Source organism: Aegilops tauschii, chromosome 7, assembly GCF_002575655.3.
Source record: "Aegilops tauschii subsp. strangulata cultivar AL8/78 chromosome 7, Aet v6.0, whole genome shotgun sequence".
NCBI classification, from domain to species: Eukaryota; Viridiplantae; Streptophyta; class Magnoliopsida; order Poales; family Poaceae; genus Aegilops; species Aegilops tauschii.
Genome location: NC_053041.3, coordinates 205,557,058 through 205,579,853, shown reverse-complemented (window position 1 = coordinate 205,579,853; position 22,796 = coordinate 205,557,058).

Below are 22,796 nucleotides of genomic sequence, written 5' to 3'. Positions count from 1 at the left end.
TCTGATCGATCTGGATCTGGTGATGAGACGGCCGCCGGCTCTGACGGTGAGTCGGCCACCGATGAGTCAAACTCGTTGTATCAACTTCAAGATGGCAGGCTCATGGGTTGTTCCGATGGTGACAGTATTCCGGACCTATTTGAGCCGCCAAGCCGGGTTGGAATCTTTATGGCCGGTGCGCAGCCTGTTCAGAACCCCGCTGCTGGAGCGGGAAACCCGGTGCCTTCTCCGGCTCAGGTGCTGATGGATCTCACGGACAAGATGACGGCCCTGTTAACCGCCACGGTTGACCCGGCGGATCAAGCTCAGCATGATGCGGAGGTGGCACAGTTAAAATTGGATCTAGTGAAAGCTAAGGAGGATCTTGCAGCGGAAGGGATCAGGATGGCTGCGGAGAGGGCGGCTCTCGATGCCCAAACTCAGTTGATCCAGGCGCAGTCCTTCCGACTCACGATGGATCAGAACGCGTCCAATGAGGTCATGAGAAGGAGGCATCAAAAGACCCAATCTCGACTCCCTCCGGTTTACGATCCACGCAACCTCTTCAACATGCCAGGTGCAGGGTCTAGTAACCCGCCAGGGGTCATAGTGCCCGGGTCTGGAACCCCTATTCAGCCAATAGTGATGGGGCCTCCCCAGGTGCCCCCTGCCCCGCCTCAGTACGTGCCAATACCCCCGGGTCATTATAATAACCCGCTGGAGAACATGGTCGTCGCGGCAGCACGGCTGGCGGCTCTCCCGGTCGACGGCGACTCTCCGACGGCTATTGAAACCCGCCGGGTCAGGGAACTCCTTCAGACAGCACTGGCGCAGCAAGAGGCATACTCCTACAGCCGGGACAGGATCCACTCGACCCCTCGACCAGGCCGGAGCCCGAGTTACAGCAGACACATGGTCTCAGCGACCGGCTCAAGTAACGTCTGACGCCATGACCCGCCCCCTGACCATGGCCCGGTTCATAACGGAGCCTTTCACGCAGCAGACCAGGACAGAGCACGGCAAGAGGCGGAGCAGGTGCCTCAATTGACGGCTTACCAGACCCCCCCCCGGCTTATCCGACGACTTTCGTCGACATGGGTATCCCTACCAGGACTGGGGTGTCCCTTGTTTAGTACCAGCTATCCGCAATGAGCGTCTACCCAAGGACTTCAAAGGCCCTAGGAAGGTGCCTAATTACACAGCAGACTTACAACCCGCAGCCTGGATCGAGAGTTACGAGATGGCTATGGAGTTGCTGGAGGTCAGTGAGGCGGCCATGGCTAAGTACTTCACCATGATGTTAGATGGGACTGCCCGCACTTGGTTGAAAGGGCTACCATCGAATTCCATTGGGTCTTGGGCTGAGCTGAAAGCCCGGTTCATCCAAAACTTCAAGGATACCTGTAGGCAATCTATGTCAATTGTGGATTTGACTAACTGCAAGCAGCAGGAGGGTGAGTCTACGACACATTGGGTTCGCCGGGTTAAGGAGATAATACATTCCTCGGATAAGATGGACGCCGGCTCTGCAGTCTTAATGTTGGAGCAGAATTGTCGTTTTGTGCCCCTAAAGATGAAACTCGGGCGGCTTAAGCGCGACTGCAATGATATGGGTACACTGATGGCGGCTCTTGTCAAGTACGCCGATTCTGATGGTACCAAGGACCCCGCTTCAGATGATGAAAGGACAGGGAAGGGAAAGAAGAACGGCAATGGCAAGGGTCCTCAGCATAACCCGGGGAACCAAGGAGGAGGCAAGCGCAAGGCCGACGACAGCCTAGAGTTTGTGGCCAACGCCAGCTCTCAAGGGAATAACCAGCGACGTAAGGGGAGGCCCCCTCCCCGAGGCGGCGGGTCAGGTCCGACGCTGGAGCAGCTATTGAATGAGCCTTGTCCAAGGCATGGCTCTAGAGAGAAGCCAGCGACTCATCTATGGAAGGATTGTGAAATCATGAAGGCCTTTAAGAATTACAATGGCCCGGGCGGCGGCTCAGGCGCCGACGGTTTTCATGGCCCGGGCGGCGGCTCAAATTCTAATCCTTAGAACGGTCAAGGGGGCTTTAATCAGCAGTCTGGCCAGGGTCATCAACAGCAGCAGGGGGGTTATCAGACCAATCCAAAGCAGCTTAGCGGTGGACAGTATCATGTGTTTACCACCAGTCTGTGTAAGCGAGATCAGAAGCTTCATAAGAGGGCTGTGAATGCTGTTGAGCCGGCGGTTCCACGCTACTTGCGGTGGTCTGAGCAGCCTATAGTGTGGAGTAGGGAGGATCACCCTCCCCGGGTGGATAACCCGGGCCACTTGGCCTTAGTGGTGGCTCCTCAAGTGGGAGGATATAAGTTCACTAAGGTGCTCATGGATGGAGGCAGCAGCATCAACATCCTCTATTATGAGACTTTTCGCCGTATGGGGTTGGTTGATAAGAACCTCAGCCAGTCAAACACTATCTTCCATGGTGTGGTACCTGGTAAGTCGGCTTATCCAGTTGGCAAGATCGAGTTGGAAGTGGCCTTTGGAGATGAGAACAACTACAGGGTGGAAAAATTGACCTTTGAGGTGGTCAAGATAAGAAGTCCGTACCATGCTATATTTGGGCGGCCGGCTTACGCCAAGTTCATGGCACGGCCGTGTTATGTTTACTTACAGCTCAAGATGCCGGGTCATAATGGGACCATTACGGTTCACGGCAGCCGGAAGGTGGCCTTGGAATGCGAGGAAGGCGATGCAGCTTATGCAGAATCTGTTTGTGCAACAGAGGAGTTGAAGTTTTACAAAGACAACGTTGACCCAACAGATATGACCTCTCTGAAAAAGCCGACTACGGAGCATGAGCCGGCAATGAAATTTAAGTCGGCTGATGAGACTAAACTTGTTGATTTCATTCCAGGAGATTCATCTCAGCAGTTTAGCATCAGTGCCAACCTGGATCCAAAATAGGAAAGCGCGCTCATCGAGTTCATCCGTGAGAATAGGGACATCTTCGCATGGAAACCTTCTGACATGCCAGGTGTACCTAGAGAACTCGCTGAGCACACTCTCAATGTTGATCCGAAATTTAAGCCGGTCAGGCAGTTCCTTCGGCGGTTCAATGAGGAGAGGCGGAAAGCTATTGGTGAAGAAGTGGCCCGGCTCTTGGCGGCCGGGTTTATTGTTGAAGTCTTTCACCTAGAGTGGCTAGCTAACCCGGTGCTCGTGCTCAAGAAGAACGGCACTTGGCGGATGTGTGTGGATTATACGGACTTAAACAAGGCGTGTCCGGCTGATCCTTTTGCCCTCCCCCGTATTGATCAAATTATTGATGCTATGGCAGGTTGTGCGCGCTTAAGTTTCTTGGATTCTTATTCCGGATATCATCAGATTAAAATGGCAGTTAAGGACCAGGAGAAGACGGCGTTCATCACTCCCTTTGGAGCCTTCTGCTATGTGTCTATGCCCTTTGGACTCAAGTGTGCACAGGCGACTTACCAGCGTTGTGTACAGAACTGTCTTCATAAACAGATTGGGCGCAATGTTCACGCTTATGTGGACGATATTGTGGTTAAGTCCATAAAAGAGGAAACCCTGATAGATTATTTAAGGGAAACCTTTGATAATCTCCGGGTCTACAAGATGATGCTTAACCCGGCCAAGTGTGTTTTTGGTGTTCCTGCAGGCAAACTTTTGGGTTTCTTGGTTTCTGACAGAGGCATTGAAGCTAACCCGGAGAAGATCAAAGCCATCACCTCCCTAGCTAAGCCGGCATGTATAAATGATGTTCAGCGCTTGGCGGGTCGCATAGCTGCTTTAAGCCGGTTTATAAGCCGTTTGGGTGAGAAGGCCATGCCATTATATCAGTTGATGAAGAAAACTGATAACTTTGTCTGGAATGATGCAGCTAATACCGCTTTTGAGGATTTGAAGAAGCAGCTGGCAGAGCCCCCAGTCCTTGCTGCTCCGGTTGATAAGGAGCCCTTATTACTGTACGTGGCGGCGAACACACGAGCCGTCAGTGTGGCTGTGGTGGTGGAACACAAGGAAGAGGGTAAGGAGCATCCGGTTCAGCGGCCGGTTTATTATGTCAGCGAAGTGCTTATTGAGTCCAAACAGCGGTATCCACATTGGCAGAAGCTTGTTTATGGTGTGTTCATGGCAAGCCGGAAGCTTAAGCATTATTTCCAGGGCCATCCCATAACCGTGGTCAGTTCTGCCCCTCTTGGTGATATCATTCAAAACAGAGAGGCCACAGGGAGAGTGGCTAAGTGGGCTATCGAGCTCGGACCTCATGGTCTCAAATATGTGCCACGCACTACTGTTAAATCTCAGGCCTTGGTGGATTTCATCAATGATTGGACAGAGTCACAAGTGCCCGAGCAAAAGCCGGATAACACATATTGGACTATTCACTTCGATGGGTCCAGGCAGTTGGAGGGCTCGGGGGCTGGAGTTGTATTGGCTTCCCCTAAAGGTGACAAGTTCCATTATGTGCTACAATTGATGTTTCCTTGCACTAACAATGTGGCTGAGTACGAGGCCTTGCTCCACGGTCTTCGGATGGCTAAGGAGATGAGCTTGAGCCGGGTAAGGTGTTTCGGTGACTCAGACTTGGTGGCTCAACAAGTATCAGGCAAGTGGGACTCTAAGGACCCTCTCATGGCGGCTTATCGCCGCGAAGTTGATGCCATTGCTGGGCACTTTCAGGGCTACCAAGTAGAGCACATTGATCGCAGGAAGAACGAGGCGGCTGATGCTCTAAGCCGGCTAGGCTCTCAGCGAAAGCCGGTGCCGCCTAATACTTTCCTGGATGTCTTGTATAATCCTTCTGTTAAGCTGCCTACAGAGGAAAACTTGGCTGTCCCCGACCCAGAGGCACGACTGGTGGCGGCTCTCCATATCATACCAGACTGGACAATGCCCTATCTGGCTTACATGACCCGGGGCGAGTTACCTGAGGATGAAACTTTGGCCAGGCAAATAACCCGGCGGGCTAAGTCAATGATCGTTATCAATGGTGAGTTCCACCACCGCAGTGTTACGGGAGCGTTTCAGCGTTGTGTTTCCCCTGAGGAAGGTCAAGAGATCTTGCGTGAGATCCATGAAGGGGATTGCGGCCATCACGCCGGCTCAAAGTCTCTTGTGGCCAAGGCTTTTTGTCATGGTTTTTATTGGTTGACGGCTCATGCTGATGCAGAGGACTTGGTCAGTAAGTGTGACGGTTGCCAAAGGTTCTCGCGACGGGCTCATGTACCGGCTCAAGAGCTGAGGATGATCCCAATTACTTGGCCCTTTGCGGTCTGGGGGCTTGATATGGTTGGGCCTTTCAAAAGGTCCAAGGATAAGAAGACCCACCTTTTGGTGGCAGTTGACAAGTTTACCAAGTGGGTTGAAGCGGAGCCAGTTAGCAAGTGCGATGCAGCCACGGCGGTTCAGTTTATGAAAAAGGTGATCTTTCGCTTTGGTTTTCCGCACAGCATTATCACTGACAATGGCACCAATCTCTCCAAAGGCGCCATGGAAGAGTTTTGTCAACGAGAGCATATCCGACTTGATGTTTCCTCAGTGGCTCATCCTCAATCCAATGGTCAAGCTGAGAGAGCTAATCAGGAGATTCTGAAGGGCATCAAGCCCCGGCTTTTGGTCCCTTTGCAACGGACGCCGGGTTGTTGGGTGGAGGAGTTGCCCTCCGTGTTATGGAGCATCAACACTACTCCTAACAGGTCTACAGGTTTTACGCCTTTCTTCATGGTTTATGGGGCAGAAGCAGTCCTCCCCAGTGACATCCGTCATGACTCACCTCGAGTGGCGGCTTATGTTGAGACGGATAATGAACAGGCGCGCCAAGATGCTCTTGACTTGTTGGACGAACAGCGTGATGTGGCAGCAGCCCGTTCAGCAATTTACCAACAAGACCTGCGCCGTTATCATAGCCGCCGGGTTAAATCCCGGGTCTTCCAGGAAGGCGATCTCGTGCTCCGGCTCATCCAGGATCAAAGAGATACACACAAGCTGTCCCCGCCTTGGGAAGGGCCCTTTGTGGTCAGCAAGAACTTGCACAACGGGTCATATTACCTCATTGACATTCGGGAGCGCAAAGATTCACGTAAGTCGGAGGAAGAGACCCGTCGGCCGTGGAACATAGCTTAGCTTCGGCCTTACTACACTTGAGCCACCGGCTCTCATAATGTACATATTTCTCTCAGCCATGTATATATTATGATAAGCAATAAAGCAGGACCTCTGTCCTTTTTCCTCCTCCAAATATGTACGTGTTGTTTTTCATTACAAGATTACATGATAACTTGAAGGAGGATCCAGCTTATGATCGTGTTCGAATCTAGCTGTAAGCAATAAAGTCACTTGGGGGCTTCCTGTTCAAACATAGGTCGTATTCGAACCAAAGAGAACATTGTTGTCAATACCCATTTGATTGGCAAGGTGCCGAGCTCATTGAGGAGTTTTCTTTGATCATATTTGAATCTTAGTTTAACCCCTTTGAGAACCGACGTGGATCGTATTCGAATCAGCGTCGTTAAACAATTCTTAAAGTCATTTGGGGGCTTCCTGTTCAAACATGGGTCGTATTCGAACCAAAGAGAACATAGCTGTCGATACCCTCTTGATTGGCATCGCCACACCCACTGGGGGCTATATGATCGTATTCGAATCCTAGCATAACCCCTTTGGGCCGGGCCTCTGGTCGTATTCGAACCGGAAGCCCCTAAGTTCCTCTGCTTTATAGCAAGTTCCGTCTGTTTATTTCCAAGTGTGTACGGCCGGGTCTCACTTTGCCGGTTTAACTTTGGTTTACAGTATTAGCTGAACACAATGGGTGTTATTAAGACAGGTAAACCGGAATTGCGGTACCAACCTTCCTACCCGGGTTATCTAAGCCGGAAGTATGCTTGCAGGCCGCTAAGTATGTTATTACGGCTGTATTCAGGATATTATTGAAGACCAGTCCTTTTTTGATTCATACTCCGGGTTATCTAAAACCTATGATTCTCAGGGCGGTAAGCCACCTCGAGGCTTGTGATTTGTCTTTCTCTGTAGGATAGTTACAGGCAACTATTTTGAGAGTAAGGAAAACAAATGATTAATTATGACCCGGAGAAACATAAAGGAGACAATTTCAACAAACTTCAGCATTCAAGGCGTGCACGATGGCACGACAAAGATAAAGTATTGGTCCTACTCTATTACAAGACTCATTGAGTCCAAAATGGTGAGGCATTGTTTGATAAGCCGCCAGCCGAGTTACGACGCTTGTTGAGTTGAAGTCTCCGGCTCGTTCCTATCTTCTCCTCCGGCTGATCCCAAGACCTGGAAAGTTGATGACTTCCAGTCGATGCCGCTGAGAGCTTCGAATTGGGCTTCCTCGTCAATTAACCCGGCCGGATCAATCTCCGGGGCGAAGGTGTGCTGACGAGCCGGCGGGATCAAGTTGAGGGCTTCATAGCGCGGAGTAGGGATCCTCTGATTTTCTGCATCGTAGCCCGGCTGATACTTAGTCAGATCTGTATCATTGCCAATCAGAGTGGCCACCGGGCGTACGGCCTTCACGCAAGCTGCGAAGTCCTTCTGATCGAAAGCGGAGCCGTCTTCCTTCAGGCTTGGATAGCCAAGGGCGATGTCCACCGGGTCTAACTCTGGCAGGAACGCCTTGGCCCGGCTCAGCGCAGCGATCGCTCCAGCTCTTGCAGAGGCCCGTCGCAGCTCTTTGATCCGTTGAGGCAGAACGGCGAGCCGGCGAAGGACTTCTGCCAGGTGAGTCGGCACCTCGTTGGATAGGGCCACCACAGCCAAGGCACGCTGTGACCCGGTGTAGAGTTGCTCCACCAGGGTATACACGTCCTTCAGCTTGGTTACCACGCTCTGGTTGAGGTTGGCACTTCTGGGACCTGTTTAACAGAGTCAGATAAGCCGCCGACAAGGATGAAGTATGAGATATAAAAATTCTAAACTTGATGAAAGCCGGCGAGGCGACTTACCGAAGATTGCGGCCACCATCTGGGACACCTGGCGCTTTAGGCCGGAGAGCTCGGCGGTCTTCTCGGAGAGAGCCTTCTCCGCCTGTTCAGCCCGGTTCACCAATGCGGCCTTCTCTTTGGCCCACGCCTTCCGCTCAGCGTCAAACTCCATCTTCAGCTTCTCTTGAGCGGCGATGCTGGACACAAATTTGGCATTTGCCTTCCGGGTCTCCATCTCTTGCATCTTCAGCCGGTTCTTGAGATCAGCCATGTCAGCCTCTAGCTTCTTGCCAGCAGCCTGCATAAATTTCCGGGTTATGACATGAACAGTTACTATATAAATTTCAAGTCCCAAGCGTTTTCCAAGCAAAGACACTTGGCACTTGGGGGCTAATGCATATTGAACGTTTCTATCTAGAAATGGCCGGTTCAATTGGGTAAGCCGGAACCTAAATCTACAACATATTCAATCATAAGTCGTCGACTTGGGGGCTAGCATGGTAAAGGTAACTATGCAGTAAGTAAGAGGACACCAGAATGATACCTCAGATTTCTGCTGGATCTGGTTCACCATGGCAACCTCTGCGTCCCGGCTCTTGTGCACTTGGCTGATGTAGCCAGAGACGAGCTCTCCAATGCTCAGGTTGGCGTAGTCGGAGAGGTCCAGGTTCACCCGGTGGGGCTGCAGCAACTCCCCCTTAGCGGAGCACTTGGCCAGTGCGGTAGGTCTCCCCGGCTCAACAAATTCCGTCCGGGTGATTACCACGTCCGGATCATTTGCTGGTTGAGCCGAGCCGGAGGCCTCCGGGTTAGCAGAAGCTTCGGCAGCTGCCTTGTTGGTTGGAGCGGCGGCTTCGGGAGCGGAGGCAGCTGGCGGTTCTTGATCTGCTGCCTCCGGCTCAGGCAACTCCGGCTCTTCGATTGGCTTGGCCTTCTTCGCCCTCTTGGTGAGTTTGGCTTGGGCACTGAAAGGACAGAAACGTTAAGCACAAAAGGGTAAGTAAAGACAAGTATAGCATGAGATGGTTATCATTACCCGGGCGCGGTCTTGAAAGCCGGAAGACTCGACTGCATAGAGTCGCCCGAAGAGGGGGAGGTCTCCTGATAATTTGAGTCAGAAGAATTGAGTGGCTGACGTATAACACCCGCCAACGGATGAAAAGGGTACAAGTGGGAAATAACCTCAGTTCGGCGCTTCCTCGATGCGTCAGGTAACCCGGAGGAGAGGTCGGTGTCCTTGTTGGTCCGGGTGTGACGCCGGCTCTCATGAACCTGTTGCTTCAAAATAAATTGAGGATCTTGATAAGCTAAAGGATGTGAAAAGCTTACTTTCCGGGTTACCCTTCGGACTTTCAGCCTTGGCAAGGGCTCCGAGTCGGAGGAAAGTGACATTACCTCTTCAACCACCGGGTTACTGGCTCCGGTGTCATCCTGTTGATGAACAAGTGTTGGTAAGGCGGACAAGAAATAAACAATAAACACAACAAAGAGCTTACAGGTTCAGGGGTTACCTCTGACTCGGAGCTGTCGCTTAATTGCATCAGCTCCGAAGCAGTTGGCCTACTCCCCTTCTTGCGGGGAGCGGCTTTCTTGGCGGCTTTCTTCGCCTTTCTGGCCTTCTTGGCCGCTTCGTGGTCATATTTGACCCGCCAGAACTTGTCATCGGCCTGAAAAAATACAATGGTGATTTCTTAGAGATTCAGATGAAGGTTATCTGTAGACAAAGGTAAAATGTTTAAATCAGTGGCTTACCGCTGGGGCTGGGTTGGTCTTGCAGAAGGGGGTTAACCCGGTCCTCCCGCAATCTGCCAGGCTCTCGTTCAAGAGAGCCTTGGTCATCTCCTCGGCAACATCTTCAGGAAGATCATTGCGGCTGTGTCTCTGGGGGTCATCCTTTCGGCTCGTGTACTCACACATTAAGCCGGGGCAGCGGCTCAATGGGATCACCTGCCACGAGATCCAGACCCGGACCAGATCGATTCCGTTCAGACCATTGCCCAGGAGAGCCTTGATCTTGTTGATGGTAGGGAGCAGGGGTTGGCGCTCCGCTTGAGTCAGCTTGTCTGACAGTGGGTGAGTCGGCTCCAGACACGAGGGGCGAAAGCCGGGCAACGGACTCTCATCAGCCGGTGATGTGTCTTGGCAGTAAAACCACGTCAGATTCCAGTCCTTGGGGTGGCCGGGCGGCTCTGCGTAAGGGAAAAGGCAGTCCCTACGCCGCTGGATGGAGATGCCGCCTAGCTCCAAACTCGGCCCGTTGGCACACTCGTTCTGGCGGTTTAAATAGAAAAGCTCTCTGAAGAGCAGCAGACTGGGTTCTTCTCCAAGGTAAACCTCGCAGAACACTTGGAAGTTGAAGATATTGGATACTGAGTTGGGTCCTATGTCCTGAGGTCGTAGATCAAAGAAATTCAGAACGTCTCTGAAAAACTTTGAGCCGGGCGGTGCGAAGCCCCGGCTCATGTGATCCGCAAAAATGACCACCTCTCCGTCCTTTGGCTGTGGTCTCTCCTCTGATGGGTCAGGGGCACGGTAGGACATGACGTCCTTCTTGGGCAAGTGGCCTGACTTAACAAAATCCACTAGGGTCTCATTGGTGACGTTGGACCTCATCCAATTGCAAGTAATGGAGGCCTTAGGAGCTTTGGGAGGCATGGTGAAAGTCGGCAGCCTATGATAAAAGGAAACGTCCGGTTTAAGTATAAGCCGGAGGAAAGTTGTAATTCAGTGTTAGGTGGCGGCTTACGGAGGGGACTAATGATATATGTCTAAGTACATCGGGTTATCTAAGCCGCTGGTGTGCTTAAGGGTAATTCAAATTGTCTACAGCCTGGTTATAAGTGAGCTGGAAAGTTTTACGGTGCGCGGCTTCCCTTAAGTCGGAAGGTTCTACGGCGCATGTTTTCTTTAAACCGGAAATGTAAACCGCCATGATTCAATGAGGGCAGTTTTTTACTAAGTGTGGTGAAAACAGGTTTCACACATTGCGGTAAATAGTTTGGATCAAAATGGTCGGGCAAAAGGAAAATTTCTAGACCTAAAAAACAGACGCGGGGGAGTTCTTGAGCTTTGAACAAGGCCTTATGCAGTAAAAGGAGGTCTACTTGCATGAGAAATGGGTGCTAAAACAGTTACCGCAGTAGTTCTACACAGGGCTAAGATCAAAAAGGGCAGTAAAAATAAAAACTACCGGGGCTCGTAGGTGACAGCGAAGAACACGAAGAACACGGATGAACCCTACGGCAGATCTGTTCTACAGGGCAGGCAGGACTTAGGGTGGCTGGTGAGTCCCGGAGGTTGTCGCGTTTCTCTGGTCAAATCAGGGTGATGCAGCGGCCTGAGTTGATGACGACGAGAAGACCCGCGGCGGCGGCAGTAGCAGAGCTCGGGCAGGGGAGCAGTGGCGCGAGGAAGAAGACGAAGGAGAGAGAAGTGGCTGAAGGCCCGTCGGGCCGGCCTATTTATAAGGCGAGCTCATAAGTGGGCGCGAGAATCAAGGAGACCACGGCGTGGTTATCTCCCCACGAAACGCCTCGATTTTCGGGATGACAGTAAAGGTAAAGATCCGTTGCAGATCCGGCGGACTAAAAAAACGGACTTAATGGAGGATGACGTCACGGCGGATTATCCGGAGTCCAGAGGATGACGTCACGCCGGGTTATGGCCTTCACACAATTATAAGCCGGAGGTTTTCTGTCGAAGGAATGGAAGATTGACATGAGCCGGCTCAAATCAATCTCGGGCCTAATGTTGAGGATATAGACCTTAGATTCACCCGCCAGGAGGGGCGGGTTACTCATATGGTCATTGCCAGAAGCCCGGCGCCAAGCTTGAAGACGGTGGGCCAAAGATGGGCTTAAGACCCGGATATGGCTTAAGGCCCGTAGTTGCAATCATTATTATGGTAGAACTTGTAGTGTAAGGCAAGAATAGTTGAGAGTCCGAGCCGGACACTCTTATGAGCCGGCCGGGACTCTGAGAGCTGCTGGGCGTCAGCCTCCCTATATAAAGGGACGACCCGGCAGCGGTTTAAGGACATGAACAATCTGATCGAGAACCAGGCATAGAGGTTTAGCTCCCTGGTTATCGAAACCCTGATCAATACCACCTCAAACTGGACGTAGGCTTTTACCTTCACCGTAAGGGGCCGAACCAGTATAAACCCTCGTGTTCCTTGTCCCGCTTAACCCCTTCAAGCTTCCTAGTTGCGATGGCTCCACGACTAAGTCCTAGCTCGAGGACATCTGCCGTGACAATTCCACGACAGGCAGGCCGGAGGAGAGGAGGAAGGAGCTCGGGGCGCGGGACGCGGTGACGCACGGCGGCGGGGCGCGCAGCGACGGGCGGCGGGGCCCCCGAGAGGCGCGGCGGCGGCAGTGGGCCAGCTCGCCGGAGCTCGACGGCGAGGCAGCCGGCCGGCGACGGGACAGGTGCGGCGAGGAGGAGGAGGGCGCGGCGACGGGCCGGGCGGGCCGGCGCGGACGAGACCGCCGGGTGCTGACATGGCGGCGGCGGGTTCGCTGGACGCGGCGACGGAGATGTCCGGCGGGCGCCGGACACGTCCGGTGGCGGCGGGGAAAATTTAGGGTTTCGGGGACTGCGAATGTAATTTCGGGATGGTCACATATTTATAGGTAGAGGGAGCTAGGAGAGTCCAAATGAGGTGCGGTTTTCGCCCACACGATCGTGATCGAACGACCTAGAGCATGGAAGAGAGTTTGGTGGGTTTTGGGCTGGTTCTTGAGGGGGTTTTGCTGCACACACAAATGGACTTTGCGGATGCCCGGTTAACCGTTGGAGTACCAAACGACCTCCAAATGGAACGAAACTTGACCGGTGGTCTCCGGGTGGTATAATAAGGCCACTTGACAAGCCTCGGTCCATTCCGAGAAAGTTTGACACCCGCTCACAAAAGAAAACAAGAGGGGTGCACCGTAGGAGATAGGAGCGCCGGATTGCAAAACGGACAACGGGGAAAAAGCTCGGATGCATGAGACGAACACGTATGCAAATGCAATGCACATGATGACATGATATGAAAACATGACATGACAAAATGCAAAACGAAAGACAAAACCCGACCACGGAGGGAATATCATAACACATAGCCGAAAATGGCAAGAGTCGGAGTTACAAATATGGCAAGTTGCATGCGGGGTGTTACAACACTCCACCACTACGAGAGGATCTCGTCCCGAGATCTAGGACTGAAAGAACTCCGGATATTCGGAACGGAGATGGTCCTCGCGTTCCCAGGTGGCTTCCCGGTCGGAATGGTGCGACCACTTCACTTTCAGGAATTTGATTGACTTGTTGCGAGTCTTGCGCTCAGTTTCTTCAAGAATAGCAACGGGGTGCTCATGATAAGACAAATCTTCTTGGAGGTCAATCTCTTCGAAGTTGATAGTGCGCTCAGGCATCTTGAAGCACTTGCGGAGCTGTGACACGTGGAACACATCGTGCATGTTCGCGAAGTTGGAAGGAAGCTCAAGTTGATAGGCGAGGTCGCCTCTTTTGCCAATGATCTTGAAAGGACCCACGTATGTAGGGGCAAGCTTCCCTTTGATACCGAAGCGACGAGTGCCTTTCATTGGAGAGACGCGGAGGTAGACATGGTCTCCGATCTCGAAAGCCACATCACGGTGCTTACTATCATAGTAACTCTTCTGGCGCAATTGTGCGGCTTTGAGATTATCACGGATGACTTTACACATTTCTTCAGCTTCAGTGATTAAGTCATTGCCAAGAAGTTGGTGTTCACCAGTCTCTGACCAATTGAGAGGAGTACGGCACTTTCTGCCATAGAGAATCTCGAATGGGGCCTTGCCCGAACTCGCTTGGAAGCTGTTGTTGTAGGAGAATTCAACATATGGAAGACAATCTTCCCATTTCATGCCAAAAGAAATGACACAAGCCCTGAGCATATCTTCAAGAATTTGATTGACTCCCTCGACTTGGCCACTAGTTTGAGGATGGAAAGTTGTGCTGAAGCGAATGATTGTGCCCATGGCCTTCTGGAAGGAGTCCCAGAACTTAGAGGTGAAGATGCTTCCACGATCTGAAGAAATCAATTGTGGAATGCCATGCAAGGAGACAATTATGGAGGTGTATAGCTCTGCCAGCTGAGCTGCTGTGATGGATTCTTTGATTGGAAGGAAATGAGCCACTTTAGAAAGCTTGTCAATGACAACGAAGATAGCATCATTTCCACGCTTGGACTTGGGAAAACCAGTCACGAAGTCCATTTCGATATGATCAAACTTCCATTCTGGGATAGCGAGAGGTTGGAGGAGACCAGCTGGTCGTTGGTGTTCCGCTTTCACTCTTCGACAGACATCACATTCATTCACGAATTGAGCAATTTCTCGTTTCAATCGAGTCCACCAATACGACTGCTTGAGGTCATGATACATCTTCGTACTTCCAGGATGAATGGAGAGGAGAGAATTGTGCGCCTCGTTCATTATGACTTTCCTTAGATCACCTTTAGGAACCACAATCCGGTCCTCGAAGAACAAAGTGTCTCTGTCATCAATGCGATAGCACTTGTATTTGGAAAGACCCTTGTCGATACCACGTTTCACCTTCTTCACCATGGCATCAAGGAGGTGTGCCTCACGAATTTGATCTTCCAAAGTAGGAGAGACTATGAGGTTGGCAAGAAAGCATTGAGGAACAACTTGGAGATTCAGCTTGCGGAAAGCTTCACAAAGATCCGGTTGGAAAGGCTTGAGAATTAAGCTGTTGCAATAAGCCTTCCTGCTTAAAGCATCTGCAATGACATTTGCTTTGCCTAGAGTATATTCGATACTCGGATTGTACTCTTGAATCATTTTGACCCATCGAGTCTGCCTGAGGTTGAGGTTGGGCTGAGTGAAGATGTACTTGAGACTCTTGTGATCGGTGAATATGTCCACTTGTCTTCCCAACAAGAGATTTCTCCATGTTATTAATGCATGGACAACTGCCGCCAACTCAAGATCGTGAGTGGGGTGGTTCTTCTCGTTGGGCTTCAACTGACGAGAGGTATAGGCCACAACTTTCTTCTCTTGCATTAACACAGCACCGAGACCTTGGAGAGAAGCATCACAGAAAACATCAAACGGCTTGGATTCATCAGGAGGAGTCAAGACAGGAGCTGTGACAAGTTTCTCTTTGAGAGTGTTGAAAGCAACGTCACACTCAGGAGACCAGACATACTTCACATGCTTCTGGAGGAGGTTGGAAAGAGGCTTTGCAATCTTAGAGAAATTCTCAACGAATCTTCGGCAATAGCTTGCAAGACCAAGAAAACTGCGGAGCTGCTTAACATTCTGAGGAGGTTCCCAATTCACAATTGCGGACACCTTCTCGGGGTTAACAGCGATGCCCTTGGCAGAGATGATGTGACCAAGGAAAAGAACTTCATCGAGCCAAAACTCACATTTGGAGAACTTCGCATAGAATTGATACTCTCTGAGCTTGTCGAGCACCAATCGCAAATGCTTGGCATGATCCTTCTTATTCTTGGAGAAGACCAAGATATCATCGAGATACACCAGGACGAATTCATTGGTATAGGGGTTGAAGATGAAATTCATCATCCGAGAGAATACTGGAGGAGCATTGACAAGGCCGAAAGACACAACAGTATATTCATAAGAACCAAAGCTTGTTCTGAATGCTGTCTTGGGAATATCTTCTTCACGAATGCGAATCTGATGATAACCCATACGAAGGTCAAGCTTTGAGAATACTTTAGCACCTTTGAGTTGCTCGAAAAGCTCATTGATGTTGGGAAGTGGATACTTGTTCTTGATTGTCTTCTTGTTCAGTGGACGGTAGTCGACACAAAGTCGGTCTGTGCCATCCTTCTTCTTGACAAAAAGAACACCACAACCCCATGGAGAAGAACTCGGTCTGATCAAACCCAGACGCTCTTGTTCATCGAGCTGTTTGTTCAATTCCTTCAGCTTGTTGGGTCCAAGCTTGTATGGACGCTTGCAAACGGGTTCAGTGCCAGGCTCTAGTTCGATAACGAACTCAACTGGCCGATGAGGAGGCATACCCGGAAGCTCTTCTGGAAAGACATCTTGATACTCACAAACGACTGGAATTTGAGAGATGGCATTCAATTCGCCCTTCTCGTTGAGAGAAAAAAAACCGAATGGTTTCATCCCGAGCGGCATAAATAATCACATCCTCAGATGAGTGTGTCAATTGAATTTCCCTGGCAGCACAATCACGTTGAGCTTTGTGCTTAGAAAGCCAGTCCATCCCGAGAATTAGATCAATATCCGAGTCACCAAGAACAACTGGAGAAGACTGAAATTTATAGTTTCCCATCTTGATGGAAACATTCGGAACCATGGAGCTTGCATTCATGAATTTACCCGGAGAGACAACTGATAATGGTCTAGGCAAATCTTGATAAACCAACTCATGCTTAAATGCAAATGGTCTTGATATGAAAGAAAGAGATGCACCAGTATCAAAAAGAACTTTTGCAGGAATATCATTAACAGGAAGATTACCCATTATCACATCAGTAGATTCCTCCGCTTGAGCTGCATTCATCATGTTCACCTTAGCAGACTTTGGATTATGCTTGACCACTGCATTGCTGGAAGATCTGACAGGAGGAGGAGGAGGCAGGCACCTTTGGTTGAAGCACTTGTTAGCATAGTGACCTTTCTGCTGACACTTGTTGCAAGTCACCTCTGAGAGTGGACGGTGATAAGGAGCATTGGACTTTGGAGCTTGATTCTGAGACTTGTTCTGATAGCCAGAGTTGGAAGAACCATGGCCACCTTTGTTCTTCTGCTGGTAGGGCTGACAAAACGGAGGAGGAGGAGGCAACCAGAACTTCTGTTGCTTGGCTGTCACAAGTGAGGAAGAAGAAGACTGAACTGCGTCTCTGACTCTTTTCTTAGAAGCCTCACACTTGAGCTGAGCAACCTCTTGCTTCAGTGCCATGTTATAGAATTGATCAAACTGAGTAGGCTCAACAAGAACGAGAGCTAACTGCAGATCCTCTTTAAGGCCACCACTGAAGTGATAGATCATACTCTTTTCATCAGGAACGTCTTGTTTAGCGAAGCGAGCAAGTTTCTGAAACTGGATGTTGTATTGATACACAGACATGTTGCCTTGCTTGAGATTGCGGAACTCCTCACGCTTGCTCTCAACAACACTTTGTGGAATGTGGTGCGCTTTGAAGTCCCGACAGAAGTCAGTCCAAGTAATCACACGACCTCCTCTGGAATCTTTGTATTGTTGATACCAATTAGCAGCTTGGTCCTTGAGCTGAAAAGAAGCGAACTTGACATAGTCCTCAGGCCTGACATTGCTACATTCAAAATGCTTGTTGATGTCCACGAGCCAATCATCGGCATCCGTGGCCTCGGCACAGTAGCTGAAAGACTTGGGCTGATTTGCGAGAAACTGGTTGAGTGTAGCGAAGTTAGGCTGATTGTTGCCTTGACCTTGATTGCCTTCCCCTTGAGTACGTTCTTGCAAGAGTTGCAGAATCATCTGAGCATTGGCGTTGGTGGCTGCCATGATAGCCTGCCATGCCTCCGGAGGCGGAGGTGGTGGCGGAGGGTTCGCTTGACTCCCTTCATTGCGATCCGGATTCTGACGCGTTGGCGGAGCCATCCTGAAGAGGGTGACATCTGTTAGCATCTTGATAGACAAATAGATAAGTAGAATCAACGGATAGAAATTGCAACATATAGTCTTCACAATAAACATTTGAACGAGGATGAACGAATGAATTCCGTAGTAAATCATCACACTTCCATTAGTTGAGAAGCCACTTGAAAAAGATATGGAATCAACATGTGACTTCGAAGCAACTCGAATACCACAATTCAAAACAAAACAAAGTATTGGCTTGCAGAATAAGCCGGAACAAACATATGATAGAGACTTCGTCCGAAGTTTTCATGGTGGGGCCCACACGGGCTCAATCGTACAGCACCATCATGTACAAGGCTGTGCACATGACATACGAAGCGTCCCCGAGTCGGCATAGCCAAGGACTCTTTAAGACACTACGAGACCACTGTAAAACCAACCGTGTACAGGCGGACCACTAGACGTCGAACCCCAATCTCATATCATGCGTCTGTCGGAAAGATATCCTAAGGCTACTTGAATTCCCACTTATAAACTCCCGAAACTTTCTGGTTATGCAATCAGGTGTTGGGGATACAGGGGACACAAAATATATCACCCAAACTAGCAATCCCTAGACCCAGCTGTATCCATCCGTCAACACATAACCAAGAAATCTTCGGAAATCGTTTACCTCAACCTTCGAAAAACATCCGTTATACAAGTTATGGCAACACTCCCGAACTCCCGCCCCAGTACTGGGTGGCGTCGAGGTGATCTCACCAACAACTGCATAAAAGAGATTTCGATGTCGGCGAAACTCAGGTATTCTAGAACTGCAACGATAAAATTGTGACGACAACACCTCGGAGCTCAACTCCCCGAGACACTGCCACAACCCCTAAATGTCAGGAGGCACCAAGAACAATGTTCTCGTCACAAAACCATCAGAACGATTCCAAGATACCCGCGTGATCCTAAAAAAAAATTTAGTGAAATTTGAGGAGAGAATAGTCAAAACTTCTACGTCAGGAGACCTCACCAGAGCGACGAAGAGACTGAGGAGTAAAAAGAATCCTACTCTCCGATATATATAATCCTAAGACTCAAAACATTTTTGTTCTAGACTCAACAACGCCAGCGATTCGATCAAGCAGGGGGCTCCTAAGTCGGGGATGGCTCTGATTACCAACTTGTAACGCCCACGATGCGACTATATCTCCCACGTGTCGAGGCACGACTTAGAGGCATAACCGCATAGTGGTTTTGTCGCAAGAAGGGTCATCTTCACACAATCCCATGTAATGAACAAGAATGGGATAAAGAGTTGGCTTACAATCGCCACTTCACACAATACATAAATATGATCATACATCATCCAAAATACACACATATAGACCGACTACGGTCAAGATCCAGATGAAAATAAGACAACCCCAAATGCTAGATCCCCGATCGTCCCAACTGGGCTCCACTACTGATCATCAGGAAAAGACACATAGTAACGACCACGTTCCTCGTCGAACCCCCACTTGAGATCGACCCCATCATCTGTACTGGCATCGTCGGCACCTGCAACTGTTTTGATAGAATCTGTGAGTCACGGGGACTCAGCAATCTCACACCCATGAGATCAAGACTATTTAAGCTCATAGGAAAGGATGGTGTAATGAGGTGGAGCTGCAGCGGCAATAAGCATATATGGTGGCTAACTTACGCAAAAGAGAGCGAGAAGAGAAGCAACGGAACGGTCGTCATCTAGCAATGACCAAGAAGTGATCCTGAACTCCTACTTACGTCATTCATAACTCTAACCGTGTTCACTTCCCGGACTCCGCCGAGAAGAGACCATCACGGCTACACACGCAGTTGATGCATTTTAATTGGGTCAAGTGACAAGTGCTCTACAACCGGACATTAACAAATTCCCATCTGCCTCATAACCGCGGGCACGGCTTTCGAAAGATAATACCCTGCAGGGGTGTCCCAACTTAGCCCATCATAAGCTCTCACGGTCAACGAAGGATAAACCTTCTCCCGGAAAAACCCGATCAGTCTCGGAATCCCGGTTTACAAGATATTTCGACAACGGTAAAACAAGACCAGCAAAGCCCCCGAATGTGCCGACAAATCCCGATAGGAGCTGCACATATCTCGTTCTCAGGGCACAACGGATGAGCCAGACGTCGGGTTGGCATAGACCCTGGTTGCCCAGGGGGCGCCGGACATCGCTCGGTTTGGGCCAGCACTCGAAGGAGCACTGGTCCGGGGGTTTAAAATAAAGATGACCCTCGGGCTCGCGAAAACCCGGGGGAAAAGGCTTAGGCGGCAAATGGTAAAACCAAAGTTGGGCCTTGCTGGAGGAGTTTTATTCAAGGCGAACTGTCAAGGGGGTCCCATAAATCACCCGACCGCGTAAGGAACGCAAACTCAAGGAACATAATCCCGGTATATCAGTAACTAGGGCGGCAAGAGTGGAACAAAACACCAGGCATAAGGCCGAGCCTTCCACCCTTTACCAAAATATATAGATGCATTAATTAAATAAGAGATATTGTGATATCCCAACATATCCATGTTCCGACATGGAACAAACTTCAACTTCACCTGCATCTAGCAACGCTATAAGAAGGGCTGAGCAAAAGCGATAACTTAGCCAAACAACGGTTTGCTAGGAAAGGATGGTTAGAGGCTGACATGGAAAAATGGGAGACATGATGTAGCAAGTGATAGGTGGCGCAGCATGGCAATAGAGCGAACAACTAGCAAAGCAAAGATAGAAGTGATTTCGAGGGGTGGTCATCTTGCCTGCAAGGTTCTCAGAGTTGTCGAAAGCTTGATCCTCGTAAGCGTACTCAACAGGTTCCTCGTTCACGAACTCGTCTCCCGGCTCTACCCAAGACAAGAACACAAGCAACGGAACCACAATCAATCACGAGAAACGCACAAACAACATGATGCAAAACATGTATGATATGCAAGATATGATATGCGATGCATATGCGTGCTCCGGAAGGAAAATGATGAACAAGGCAGTAACTTGAAAAACCAAGCATGCCACTGGAAAGATGAGATGATTTCGGTCGAAATCGATATAAAGATCACCGGAAACGGATGCACGGTTTGCAAATGGCAAGCAAAACAAGAATGACACGAATCTGCGATTAACAGCATGATAGCACTTAAAATGCAACAAGTAACAATGCTACAGCACTCCAACATAGCAACAAAGCATATGAAAGTAATCTACAGGAGATTCTTGACAAAATATGAACACTGAGCTACGGCTAGATCACAACATATCAAGCTCAAACAAGCATGGCAAAAGAGCAAAAGATAACAGGTTCACAGACTTGGTGAAAAACTGGACATGGCAGAAAACAGCATCAGGTAGCAATGTTTAGAGCATGAAATCAACAGGCTACAAGAACTTAACATAGCAAAACAAGGCATGGAAGTATTCTACTAAATGCATATGACAAAAGTCCCTTACTGACCAAAAGCCAAAAGGGACTAGAAGATATGATGGTAAGCATGTAAACATACCAAGTTTCGTTATCAGGTTTCAGACTTAGCAGAAAACAGAGCATGGCAGAAACAATAATATGTAGGCCTCTTTGTGAGCTTGATGCACTCACGACAGAGAAACTCATGACAAAACAAGCATACCTACAGCAATATGGAATGTTTATGAAGCTATCCATGGCAAGAACACAAGCATCGCATGTATGGATCAACTACAATAAGCTTGGCAAAATTGCATATCATGTTAAGAATCTGCCAGAAATATTTTATAGCAAACGTAGAGCAATATTGAGTCATTCTATGGCACTCCATAATTGCAAAAAAGGGCAGAAATTGGTCAATTACAACTATATCTACAAAACATCCTTACTAAACATCATCAAAATATGCATGGATCCCTCTGTAGCATCAAGTTTACATGGCAACAAAATAACAGCAGACAAGGACTTAGAGGAATCACCAAGTCCCTGAAATCAGAAACATTACGGGGCCTAGTTTGCATGCTTGTGCTAGTTACCACAGAGATCAAAAAAATACATGGTATACACCCCTTGAAAGATGGCATGGCATACAACAAAACACATGTAGAGCTCATGCCCATAAGATGCACAGATTTAAAGATACAAAAATGACAAAACTCCAAGTTCTGTTAAGAACCAGCAGATAACAGCAACTAGCCCTCTTCCAACAGGGATTTGGGCATCAAGATGACCTCTAATGAACATGGTGCAATTGAACAAAATGAAGAGGATCACGAGGCGAACAGCTTGACATATTACACGCGCGAAACGGAGCTACGTGCAAGGAGTTATGCAACGATGAACAGGGCAATATGCTGTCAAATATCAAAGACTTGGAGGAATTTAGGGTTTCGGGAAAAGTCAGCCGTAGGCTGTCTCAGATCCGATCGAGCTCCAGCTCCTTCGATGGCGACGGCGCGGCCACCGGAGAAGAGGACGGTGAGGCGGCAGGCCGGAGGAGAGGAGGAAGGAGCTCGGGGCGCGGGGCGCGGTGACGCACGGCGGCGGGGCCCCCGAGAGGCGCGGCGGCGGCAGTGGGCGAGCTCGCCGGAGCTCGACGGCGAGGCGGCCGGCCGGCGACGGGACAGGTGCGGCGAGGAGGAGGAGGGCGCGCGGGGGCGCGGCGACGGGCCGGGAGGGCGCGCGGGGGCGCGGCGACGGGCCGGGAGGGCCCGCGACCGGCCGGGCGGGCTGGCGCGGAGGAGACCGCCGGGTGCTGACGTGGCGGCGGCGGGTTCGCTGGACGCGGCGGCGGAGATGTCCGGCGGGCGCCGGACACGTCCGATGGCAGCGGGGAAAATTTAGGGTTTCGGGGACTGCGAATGTAATTTCGAGATGGTCACATATTTATAGGTAGAGGGAGCTAGGAGAGTCCAAATGAGGTGCGGTTTTCGCCCACACGATCGTGATCGAACGACCTAGAGCATGGAAGAGAGTTTGGTGGGTTTTGGGCTGGTTCTTGAGAGGGTTTTTCTGCACACACAAATGGACTTTGCGGATGCCCGGTTAACCGTTGGAGTACCAAACGACCTCCAAATGGAACGAAACTTGACCGGTGGTCTCCGGGTGGTATAATAAGGCCACTTGACAAGCCTCGGTCCATTCCGAGAAAGTTTGACACCCGCTCACAAAAGAAAACAAGAGGGGTGCACCGGAGGAGATAGGAGCGCCGGATTGCAAAACGGACAACGGGGAAAAAGCTCGGATGCATGAGACGAACACGTATGCAAA